The sequence below is a fragment of the Sapajus apella genome, unplaced genomic scaffold, assembly GCF_009761245.1.
Source record: "Sapajus apella isolate SASKATOON/1434 unplaced genomic scaffold, GSC_monkey_1.0 scaffold95, whole genome shotgun sequence".
Classification (NCBI taxonomy): Eukaryota; Metazoa; Chordata; class Mammalia; order Primates; family Cebidae; genus Sapajus; species Sapajus apella.
In genome coordinates, this window is record NW_022437035.1 from 4,394,519 (window position 1) to 4,407,328 (window position 12,810).

General features: G+C 38.8%; 1 long non-coding RNA gene across 1 annotated transcript; it reads left to right on the plus strand.

Annotated features, from left to right (window-relative positions):
- The first annotated feature begins 1,418 nt into the window (after positions 1-1,418).
- Positions 1,419-3,012, plus strand: LOC116535476. The gene is made up of 2 exons (XR_004262220.1): positions 1,419-1,619; positions 1,930-3,012. It is a non-coding gene; the product is annotated as an uncharacterized LOC116535476 (long non-coding RNA).
- The last annotated feature ends 9,798 nt before the right edge of the window (positions 3,013-12,810 follow it).

The following is a 12,810-nucleotide window of genomic DNA, read 5'->3' on the forward strand; positions in this document are numbered from 1 at the left end:
TGGGTCTCAAAGCCGCAGCCCAGCGGTGGTCGCTGGCTTGCTCTGTGCCAGAAGCGGTTCTAAGCATTGGGGACGCACTTAGAAGCAGATACAGTCCCTGTTTTCAAGAAGTTCACAGCCTAGAGGAGATAACTCAGTTGGAAAGAAGGCCGGGAGAATTTGGGGAGGTGGGGAAGTTCTATGCTTTGAACACAGTGGAGTACTGGGGGAGGCAGAGGACTCCCGGCCATGGCTGCCTTAGGAGTCGTTCTTTGAGCCTGGCCTGTTAGAATGTAAGAGGGGCATGCTAGTTAGAGGGAAATCGGGCCCGAGGATGGGATAAACTTACGGTATTGAAGGATCAGTCAGACGCCAGATGTGGCCAGAACATTCTAAGTGAGGGGGGAAAATCAGCTGGGACCAACTAGATCACTAGGCCATTGTAAGGAATTTGTATTCTAAGAACCATGAGTACCTGTTGAAAGGCTATTAAGATCAAAATATCATGAAAACATTTCTGTATAAACGTCAGGTGTATCTGATAATGGAATACATGTGTGGAGTTAGGGCTGCCTCAAAAAAAGTAATGGAAATGAAGTGACTAATGATTCGGTGACTCCCAGGAACTGCCTCAGGAGAAAGTTTCTGGAATCTCAAAACTCCCAGAAACTTTCTTCTTAAGCCAGTCCCTGGGAGTCACCGAGTTTTTGTTATGTGTGAATTGTGCTAGGTATTGTGAGGGCGGGGATTTAAGGAAATGCATGCTCTTTCTTGCAAGAGTTGAGAAGCTAGGGACCTGCTTTGTTGATTGGATATTGGATTTTATGCCAAGTACTGTGCTAAGTAATGGAGATACTTTATCTCATTTCACCCTTAGAACAACATTATGAAACATATTTTAGCATGCTTTACAAGGGAGAATAAAATGAAATTCAGGGAGCCGTGTTAAGTGACTTGTACTAGCTTGTTTGCAGAACCAGGTTTTCAAATCCAGATTTTAAAATCCATTCATTACACTAATATCGTAGAAGAAAGTTAAGTTGGGGCGTGCAGACCATCTTTATGACAAATAATTTTTCTCAATTATGGAAAGAAGACTAAATCTGGAAGATATTTAGAGAAATTAAGGGGTTGAATACTGTAAATCTGTGTGCTTAGAGTTAGACGATGTTCTTTAACGTCTGAGGAGACAGCATTAATTGCCAATTTTGGCCGGGCGTGGTGACTCACACCTGTAATCCCAGCACTTTGGGAGGCTGAGGCGAGCGGATCACCTGAGGTCAGGAGTTCGAGACCAACATGGTGAAACCTCGTCTCTACTAAAAATACAAAAACTAGCTGGGCGTAGTGGCACGTGCCTGTAACCCCAGCTACTCGGGAGGCTGAGGCAGGAGAATCGCTTGAACCTGGGAGGCGGAGGTTGCAGTAAGCCGAGATCATGACACTGCACTTCAGCCTAGGCAACAAGAGCGATACTCCATCTAAAAAAAAAAAAAAAAAAAAAAAGCCAAATTTATGTGGTAAGGAGTCATTTTATGTTCCAATCTCTCCCCACGTGTTATGCTTGTTGAAAATATAACTTTTTAAACATTCTAGATAAATTATGGTTGATATGCTTTATCACTAAGAAAAATGAGGACGTGGCCGGGCGCGGTGGCTCAAGCCTGTAATCCCAGCACTTTGGGAGGCCGAGGCGGGTGGATCACGAGGTCAAGAGATTGAGACCATCCTGGTCAACACGGTGAAACCCCGTCTCTACTAAAAATACAAAAAATTAGCTGGGCATGGTGGTGCGTGCCTGTAATCCCAGCTACTCAGGAGGCTGAGGCAGGAGAATTGCCTGAACCCAGGAGGCGGAGGTTGCGGTGAGCCGAGATCGCACCATTGCACTCCAGCCTGGGTAACAAGAGCAAAACTCCGTCCCGAAGAAAAAAAAAAAAAAAGAAAAAGAAAAATGAGGACGTTTTACATCATTTCTCTAATTTTTGAAGCCTCCTGCAACTGTTCACTAGTTCTTTTGTCTGCATAACAGAATTCCTGCTCATAAATAGTAGCCAGATGTTTGTGAAATAAATGAGGCAGTATGCTGGATGGAGCATGCCTCCAAACCAAGTGTACAGTATAGATAGTGCCTCCCTTTTATTGTTTAAAAAAATTATTTGATGATACTCTTCAAGTATAGTAAGTCAGACTTTATTCAGCATCTTCGAGATAAGTATAGGGACCACTGTAATGGGATTTTGTAGTTGGGGAAAGATTGTGCTCAACTCTCAACACAGCATGGGCAAGTGAGAATTTATAGCCAAAGACCTATAAGGGGGTAGGGCAATCAGAGGGTGGAAAATTATTAAGAGGATACATCGGGGATGAGGGAGATTCTGGAAGCAACATAATTCTTGCTGAAGACGTGATCAGACTGGTGGAGAATGAAGAGCAAGGATTGGGGAGGTTCTTGTTAAAACTAGATTTTACAACTTGCACGGATAAGCCTAGGCTTGACTGAAGTTTGGTCAGGCAGTGTATCTGTCACAATCAAAAGATTCATATTAAAAGAATCAATTGAGAAACAAGGATAGATTGAGAAAGTAACCAGTTTAGATGTATTTGATGACGGAAAGATTAGCTAGGTCACTGGAAAACATGAAATCTGTATATCAAAATAATCCTACATTACATCTACTTAAAGGATAAAAATGGCAGAATGAAAGAATTATGAGTGGGACTAGAAAATAGGAAAGACACGAACCAACACCTCAAATGAGAAAGAAGGATATATAAAGAAAAAGACAAATACATGTGAAAAAAACAGACTAATGGATTAACATCTCTGTTGTGTGACATTATCTGTGACAGCTGAAGATGTTGAACCCTGTGATGCATTTTTGCAAATGTGTATAAAGTAGAATATAACTTTGGCCAGTAATTGTCCATAGATTCAAAAAGGAGCCAACCTTTTTGTTTGTAGTGTGATGTTCCTTGTTCCCTCAAAGGTAACCTTTACACAGAAGATGTTCAGTTAAACTAATTCTACCAGTGTCATATGTCTACCAATCTCATTACTTTCCTTCTATAGTAAAGAGCTCATTACAGTAAGAATGACGGTAAATTTTACCAAGGCAAAGATTTCTGAACACGGGCCGTGTGTATGAAACGCTTATGCACTAGTTTATAGCTCAGCTCTGGTCAAAGAAATTTGAATGGTCATTTAAACATTATAATTTAATTTAGCCCCTAAAGTAGCTGCTCTCAACCTGTAATCTGAAGAAAGGCCTGTAGATGGGACTCCCAGGGAATTTGTGAACTAAAATTATATACATAATTTCATGTCTGTGTACAATTATCTCCTTTTTTTTTTTATTTTATTTTTTTTTTGAGACGGAGTTCTCTCTTACTGTCCAGCAGGAGTGCAGTGGTGCCATCTCGGCTTACTGCAGGCTCACCGCAACCTCCGCCTCCCAGGTTCAATCAATTCTCCTGCTTCAGCCTCCTGAGTAGCTGAGATTACAGGCACCTGCCACCACACCCAGTTAATATTATTTTGTATAGTAGAGACAGGATTTTACTGTGTTGGTCAGGCTGGTCTCCAATGCCTGGCCTCAGGTGATACACCCCCCTCAATCTCCCAAAGTGTTGGGATTACAGGCACAAGCCACCTCCCTCAGCCCATGTGTACCTTTATCTAGGGGAGAGGTTTGTAGCTTTCATTTGCCTTGCTTTCTCTGCATTTTGCCATTCCATTTCTTTTTATCTTCTGCCCATTCCAGAATGATCTTGATGATATTTGAATGAAAACTAGAAATATTCCCAAGAATGCTTTAATTTTGTTAAATATCAGGGCTTAGGTCATAATATTGTGTCACTCTGGGATAGACAGGGTTAGGCGTTGGAGTAGAAAGACCTTCTTAGCCCGAATCCTGGCTCTCCCACTTACTGTTCTGAACCTTGAGAAAATGACTTAATCTCTTAGAGATTCAGTTTACACTGAAACTCAATTTTACACATCTGGAAAAAAGAGGACTATTAATATCTGCAACAGATTTAAGAACTAAAAAATAGGAAGTATATGAAGCACCTATGTTATGTACTTTACTAGATACATAAGTGTTCAGTGAATGGGAGTCATTTAAAAGCTTCCAAAAAGCAGGAACAGTAATTTAAGGTATCCCTGGAGTAACCACTATGTTAATCATTATTTGTTACTCTGATATATGCATAAGAATGTATAGGTGCATCCATGCATTTATACATATTGGCCATAATTACCTTTTCTCTTGTGTATAATGCAGATTCTTGTTCTTCTGTGCCATCACCAACATTTAATACTGTCAGAATTTTTATTTTTTGTCACTTTATTGGTTTTAAAACTGTCTTTGTGTTCACTTTGCACTCCTTGCAGGATAAGGATGTTTTTGTTTTTTTGGTCATAGTCTTATTCTTCCTTTTTCCTATTAGTCATGTTTTTTTCTTTTTGATTTGCAGGATATATTAGGTTGGTGCAAAAGTAATTTCACTTTTTTGCATCATTGAAATTTGTCATTTGATACTGGAATACCTTCTTAAATATGGTTATGTTATACATCATTTTAATGCACGTTTCTCACTTTTTTTTTTTTGCTAATGACTTATTACTTGCTGTTTATATTTATTTTAGACTATGGAAATGACATTAGACAAAAAGCAACTTGAAGCGATTTTCTTATTTGAGTTCAAAATAGGTCATAAAGCAGCAGAGGCAACTCGAAACAGCAGCGCATTTGGCCCAGAAACTACTAATGAGCATACAGGGCAGTGGTGATTCAAGAAGTTTTGCAAAGGAGACGAGAGCCTTGAATATGAGGAACACAGTGGCGAGCCTTTGGAAGTTGACAATGCAGTCGTTGAGGCTGTGATCCTCTTAGAATTACACAGGCAGTTGCCTAAGAAATCAAAGTCAACCATTCTGTGTTTGGCATTTGAAGAAAATTGGAAAGGTGAGAAACAGCAACAAACCATTTCTCAATCAGATTGTGACATGCAACAAAAAGTGGATTTTATATGACAGCCAGTGATGACCAGCTCAGTGGTTGGACTGAGAAACTCCAAAGCATTTCCCAAAGCCAAACTTGCACCCCAGAGAAAGGTTATGATCACTCATTGGTGGTATGCTGCTGGTCTGATCCACTACAGCTTTCTGAATCTGGGTGGAACCATTACATAAGAGAAGTACCCTCAGCAAATCTGTGAGGTTTGCCAAAAAATGCAACACCTGCAGCTGGCAGTTGGTCCACAGAAAGGGCCCAATTCTTTGAGAGACATCACCCAGGCTGGAGTGCAGTGGCTCAGTTTCAGCTCTCTGCAACCTCCACCTCCCAGGTTCAAGCAATTCTCCTACCTCACCCTCCCAAGTAGATCGGATTACAAGCACCTGCCACCACCCCAGGCTAATTTTTGTATTTTTAATAGAGACAGGGTTTCACCATGTTGGCCAGGCTGGTCTCAAACTCCTGACTTCAAGTGATTCACCCACCTGAGCCTCCCAAAGTGTTTGGATTACAGGCGTGAGCCACTGCACCTGGCAGGTCCCAATTCTCCATGACAGTGCCCAGCTGCAGGTTGTACAACCAGTGCTTCAGGAGTCGAAGGAATTGGTCTATGAGATTTTGCCTCTACCAGATTCGCCTGACTTCTTGCCAACCAACTACCACTTCTTCAAGCATCTTGATGGTTTTTTTGTAGGTGAAACGCTTCCACACCAGCAGGGTGCAGAAAATGCTTTCCAAGAGTTCGTTGAATCCTGAAGCACAGATTTTTATGCTACAGGAATAAACAAATTTCTCGGCAAAAATGTGTTGATTGTAATGGTTCCTATTTTGATTAATAAAGATGTGTTTGTGCCTAGTTATAATGATTTAAAATTAATGGTCTGAGAACGCAATTACTTTTGCACCACCACCAACAGACACACCCCCACACATTCCGGATTTGAATTCTGTGTTGATTACGTGCACTTGGAATATTTCCTTTACATCTGTGGATTGTTGTGTTGCTTTTATTTTTTTTTAATAAATGGGTTTCTAAACTTCTGCTGTATTGACATTTTGGGTCAGATTCTTTGTGTAGAGGCTGTTCTATGCCTTATAGAATGTTTAGCATCATCTCTGGCCACTGTTGGCTAGGTACCAGTAGTACCCGTCCAGTCATGGCAATCAGGAATGTTTTCAGATATTGCCCAGTTTCCCCTGGTTGGGGGACGGTGTACAATTGCCCTTAGTTGAGAACCACTCATCATAGTGACTTTGTTGTGCAATTATCCTACATTTGTTTTATTGTATGCCAGACAAGCCTTAAGTGTTTCATATGAACTAATCCTAACTCATTTACTCATCACATGATGTAGATATTACGTCCCTATTTTAAAGAGGAGAAATCTTTTGTCCTCTAATATGCAGAAGCTGCTAACTTTACCAGACTATAACTGATGTATAAAATGCACCTATATTTAGAGTCCAGTTGTAGAGTTTTCTCAAAGGTATACTCATTCTTCTCTAGAGTTTCATATTTATCACATAGTACTTTTTCTTGTAGCATAATGGTTCTGAGATTTATGAATGTGTATCATTCAGTCCTTTTCATTGCTCAGTGGCATTCCTTTGTGTGGACATAACCAGAAATTGATTATCCATTTACCTATTGATGAATTTTTTTTCTTCTATATAGTTTTGATCATGATAAGTTTGCTATGACTAGATGTACATAAGTCTTTGTGGATATGTTTTCGTTTCTCTTGGATTATGATGTAAGTATGTTTAACTCTGGGACAAATGGCCAAACAATGTACAAAGTGGTGGTGCCATTTTACATTCCCAGCAACAGTATAAGAATCCAGTTACTCCACATCCTCCTCAACTTGTTTTAGCCACTCTAGCAGAAATGTGGTATCGCATTGTAGTAAACTTGCAGTTCTCTGAAAACTGATGATGATGAGCGCTTTTTCATGTGCTTATTGGTCATTTGTTCATCTTTCATCAAGTGACTGTTCAACTCTTGCCCGTTTTCAAATTGTTCTTTTTCTATTTTTGAGTTGGAAGAGTTAGTTACTAGAATATCCTACACATAAGTTTACAAGTAATTTCTCCCAGTCAGCTACTTGCTTTTTCATTTTAGTGATATATTTCAAACAGCAGAAATTTTAAGTTCTGATGAAGTCTAGTTTTTCATTTATGGTTCATGTTTCTTGTGTTCTCCCTGAGAAACCTTTGCCTAACTCAGAGGCACAAAGATTTTTATTTTACTATGTTTTCTTCCAGAAGGTTTAAAGTTGTGGCTCTCACATTTAGGTCTGAGTCACTTTAGATAAGTTTTGGTGTATATGTGAGATAAAAATTTCAATTTTTTTTTTTTTTTTTTGCATATGTATATCCAGTTGTAGCCCTGGTTATTAAAAAGACATTTCCTTTACTCATTTGTTGAAAATCAGTTGACTATGTATGCGGGACTGTTTCAGGAAGGTGTTCTATTCCATTCATCAATATGTTTAATACCACACTGCTTTGATTACCATAGCTATATAGTAAGTCTTGAAATCAAGTGGTTTATTTCCTCTAGTTTCTACATTTTTTCTTTTTTTTTTCCTAGTTTATAAAAATGTTATGTTTTTCTTTTTTTTAATCGCATTTTAGGTTTTTTACATTTTCAAAATCGTTTTGGTTCTCCTAAGATTTCATTTCATTAATTTGTTTAAAAAAGAAGCCTGGTGGAATTTTTATGGGACTTTCAGTCAATCTATAGAACAATTAGGAAGAACGGACATCTTAACAATATTGAATCTTTGTAAATGATGTATCTCTTCATTTATTTACATCTTCAGTGTTTCTTGGCTCTCAGCAGCATTTTGTAGCTTACAGGTTTTGCAAATATTTTGCTTCATTCTTAAGTATTGTGTGTGTGTGTTTTAAAACCATTGTATTTTTAATTTTTCAAGTATTGATAATATATAAAGATAGACTTGATTCCTGTTTATTCTCCTTGCTGGACTCATTAGTTATAGGAGTGTTTTTGTGTATTTTATAAGATTTTCTATGTAACAGTCTCTGAATAAAGACAGTTTCATGTTTTTTTCCAATCTTTATAATTTTAATTTTTTTCCTTTGGCAATGGTTAAGAACTCTAATACTGTTATAAGTGGTGAAATCAGTTGATTGATCTTTTTCCCTCCAGCCCATGCGTAGAAAGTTTATCAATTGTATAGATCTTTTTACAACATTCTTTTTCTGTTTCCTATTTAATTTTTACCTTTTATTCTGCCTAGTTATAGTTTAATTTTTTCTATTCTTAGCTTTAAGATGGAAGCCCCTAGCATTGCTTTTAGACTTTCTTTTCAAATGTAAGCATTTAAAGCTATATCTCTAAGTTCTGGTTTATCTGCATTCGTATTTTAATATTTTCATTGTCATTCAAAGTATTTTCTAATTTTCTTATTTCTGTTAACTTTGGACTATTTAGAAGTATATTAATTACCAAGTATTTCAATACTCTCCACATTTTTGTTTTAATTTTCAATTTAATTTGGTTACAGTCCAAGAATATACCCTATATGAGTTTAATCATTTCAAATTTATTGAAACTTACAGCCTAGATTTTTGTTTTTACTTTGAGTATTTTGAAGTTTTGTTAGTAGATGCCTACACCTTTAACCTTTTATGTCGTCTTGATGAGTTATCCTCATTATAATTGTGACATGCCTTTCTTTATCCTTGATAATATTTTTTGTTCTGAAGCCTATTTAGCCTGATAGTAATGTAGACTTTCAGCTTTCTTACGATTTGTGTTTGCATAGTTGGTATCTTGCTATTCCTTTTAACCTTTTTGTCATTGTAGTAATTTGTACACAGCATATAGTTGGGTCTTGCTTTTTTTTTTTTTTTGAGGCAGAGTCTCATGCTGTTCCCCAGGCTGGAATGCAATGGTGGGATCTCGGCCCACTGCAACCTCTGCTTCCCAGGTTCAAGCGATTCTCCTGCCTCAGCCTCCCAAGTAACTGGGATTACAGGAGTCCACCCCAACACCCAGCTAATTTTTTGTAATTTTAGAGACGGGGGTTTCACTATTTTGTCCAGGCTGGTCTCAAACTCCTGAGCTTGTGGTCCACCTGCCTTGGCCTCCCAAAGTGCTGGGATTACAGGCGTGAGCCACCGCACCTGCCCTGTGTCTTGCTTTTTAATCCAGTCTGATCCTCTCTACCTTTTATGTGGAATGTTAGGTCATTTATATTTAATACAGTTATAAAATGGATGAGTTAAAAACCAGTTTTTTTTTTTTATGTTTAGAATTTATAAGATATGTGTAACTTAGTCTGCCATTAACCCTTTTCTTAGAAAATAAAAAGTACGGCCAGGTGTGGTGGCTCATGCCTGTAATCCAGCACTTTGGGAGGCAGAGGCAGGCAGACCACAAGGTCAGGAGTTTGAGACTAGCCTGGCCAATATGGTGAAACCCTATCTCTACTAAAAATACAAAAATTAACCAGGTGTGTTGGTGGCCGCCTATAGTTCCAGCTACTCGGGAGGCTGAGGCAGGAGAATTGCTTGAACCCAGGAGGCAGGAGGTTCCAGTGAGCCCATATCGCACCACTGCACCGCAGGCTGGGCAATAGTGCAAAACTCCATCTTGGGGAAAAAAAAGGTGCAACTCTCTGCCAGCACCCATTTAATTTTACATAAACATGCTCTTTGAGGCTGAAGCAAATTTGACTGATTTCCAATGTGAAAATAAAATATAAAAACTGTTCTTGGAGTTATTTCTAAATAGAACTAATATCAGAATTGTCTGAATTATCAGTCTTTCAGAAAAATTGGATTCATCAAATTTTCAGCCAATTTTCAATTGTTCAAGAACAATGTTAACATCGTTCATAAGACTGCTACGTATTCTAGGATTTGACATTTTCAGTGATTGAGAATTACTATATTTTGTAAATGGAGATACCACTGCTAAAAACAGAATGCTATAAATAGAATGATGTCTTTTGTTTCTAGAATGAATATACTAGACCAATGCAACACTAATTATAAAGGTGAGATATTTCGTGGCAAAGGTATCTCGGTAAACTCTGTAGCTGCAAGTACTGTCAGCAAGTATTCTCGGGGCAAATGGAAAAAGGGTTACATGGAATTAAATGGTTTCCCATAAAATGTAAGAAACGAGAGTGTACTTTCATCTTTCCTCTTGTCTTTACAATCACAATACATCAGTATTTGTCTTCCGGGTGCGGTGGCTCACGCCTGTAATCCCAGCACTTTGGGAGGCTGAGGTGGGTGGATCATTTGAGGTCAGGAGTTGGAGACCACCCTGGCTAACAAGGTGAAACCCTGTCTCTACTAAAAATACAAAAAATTAGCCAGACATAGTGGTACATGCCTATAATCTCAGCTACTGGGGAGGCTGACGCAGAAGAATTGCTTTAACCCAGGAGGCAGAGGTTGCAGTGAGCCAGGATCCCACTATTGTACTCCAGCCTGGGAGAAGAAGCGAGACTCCATCTCAAAAAAAAAAAAAAAAAAATTTTATCAACCAGGCACAATTTCTCATACCTATAATCCCAGCAATTTGTGAGGCTGAGGTGGGAGGATCACTTGAGCTCAGGAGTTTGAGACCAACCTGGGCAATGTAGCAAGACCCTGTCTCTCTCAAAAAAAATTTTTTTTTTTTGAGACGGAATTTCGCTCTTGTTACCCAGGCTGGAGTGCGATGGTGCGATCTCAGCTCACCGCAACCTCCACCTCCCGGGTTCAGGCAATTCTCCTGCCCCAGCCTCCTGAGTCGCTGGGATTTCAGGCACGCACCACCATGCCCAGCTAATTTTTTGTATTTTTTTAGTAGAGACGGGGTTTCACCATGTTGACCAGGATGGTCTCGATCTCTTGACCTCGTGATCCACCCGCTTCAGCCTCCCACAGTGCTGGGATTACAGACTTGAGCCACCGTGCCAGGCCAAAATTTTTTTTAATGAGTTAAAACTGAGAAGATAATTTTTTCTATTATCTTGCCAACATGTGTTCCGTATTTAATTTCTGCTGGGTATTCTAAGTGCTTTGCATGATTTAATACATTTAATTTTGTGAGCAAACACATGTAGATACTACTACATATTTTAAGCAAAGTGAGAGACAAGTAATTAACCTACATTTAGTAAACTAACCAGAATATGAACCCAGCCAGTCTGGTACCAAAGCCTGAGTTTTTAACCACTTTGTTATACTGCCTTCCTAAATTGGCTATGACCTCCAGTATTTTTTTTTTTTTTTTTTTTTTTTTTTTTTTTTAAAGAGACAGAGTCTCCCCACTTCACCTAGGCTAGAGGGCAGTGGTGTGATGGTAGCTCATTGCAGCCTCAAATTCTGGGGCTTAAGGGATCCTCCCACTTCATCCTCCTGAGTAGCAGGGTCTACAGGCATATACCACCACACCTGGCTAATTTTAAAACATGTGTATATGGAGTCTTACTGTGTTGCCCAGGTTGGTCTCAAACTCCTGACCTCAAATGATCCTCCTTGGCCTCCCAGAGGGATTATAGGTGTAAGCCCCTATGCTGGACTAACTGGCATACTTGACCTTGACTTTAAGATGCTTTCAAAATATAAGTATGTTTCCTACAGGTTTTTGCTAGCTGCCCTTTATTAGATTAAGACTGTTTTCTTCGTAGTTTGAATTTTGTCGTTGTTTAGTATTGAATTTTGTGAGGTCCTTTTACTGTGTTGAAGTAATTATGTTCCCCTTTGTTCTGTTAGTGTGATCTGTTCTATGACTAGATTTTCTGATGTTGAGCCATCCTTGCATTTTCAGAATAAACCTTAGCCAATTGTCATTTATATTATTTTTTACTTTCCATTTGTCAGCTGTGATGTTAAGATAGGTTCACCCAGTAGTTCAGGAAATTATGAAGATGAGAGAGATTTATGAATAGTACTGATTTTAATTTCAAATAATAAATGAATGGCTTATTATCTGGCTTAAAATGAAGATGGGCTGTGTAAGATACATCATTTTTACTTGAGAGGTCGTCTTACAGCATCTAATTATTTTTAAATAGATAACACAATCACATTTCATAATTCAATTGTACAAAAGAGTGTATACAGTGATACCCCTCTTCCATTCCTGTCTTGACACCTCCAGAAAACAAAGTTACCAGTTTCTTTGTTCTGGAGATTTTGCATATTAAGCAAATATATTTAATTTGCTCCTCTTTTAGGAAAAAAAAAAAAAAACAAAAAAAACGTAAATTGCAGTATGCATGCCATTCTGCATCCTACAGTTTTTCTTGATCTTGAGGAATGCATGAGACAAGGTTCAGTCACAGAAGTGGAGCCACTACGTGTGTTATGACGTAAATGGCATTTATAAATGAATTGGCCTTTACTCAATTGTAGGAGTTGCTGAAGAAATGAAGGTCCAGAAGGGAGCGATGGAGAATGAGAGGAATCACTAACCAGGCTTTCTGAAAGATTGCTGTGGTGGACAAGTCAGAGCTTGTTACAGAAACCTGGAAAACAGGCACATCCAGCTGCTGAGGTGAGATTGCGGAAAGGATTCTAAGGTAAACTCTTGCCTCTGTATAGTTAACTGGATTTGATAGCCTGGGACTGCTGATAGTCCAATGGGGTATCAGCAGGAAGATACCACAAGAGCAGGATGTGAAATGGAGGAGAGTGGGGACAACCTAAAGCCTTCCACATACCTTTGTGAGTGTTCGTCATTATATGAATCCTGAAATCTTCGTTGAGTCATGGCTACTACTTTGGTTCTACCCGCTAACATCTTGTGCAAATTCCTCTTGGCCAAATCTTATTCAGA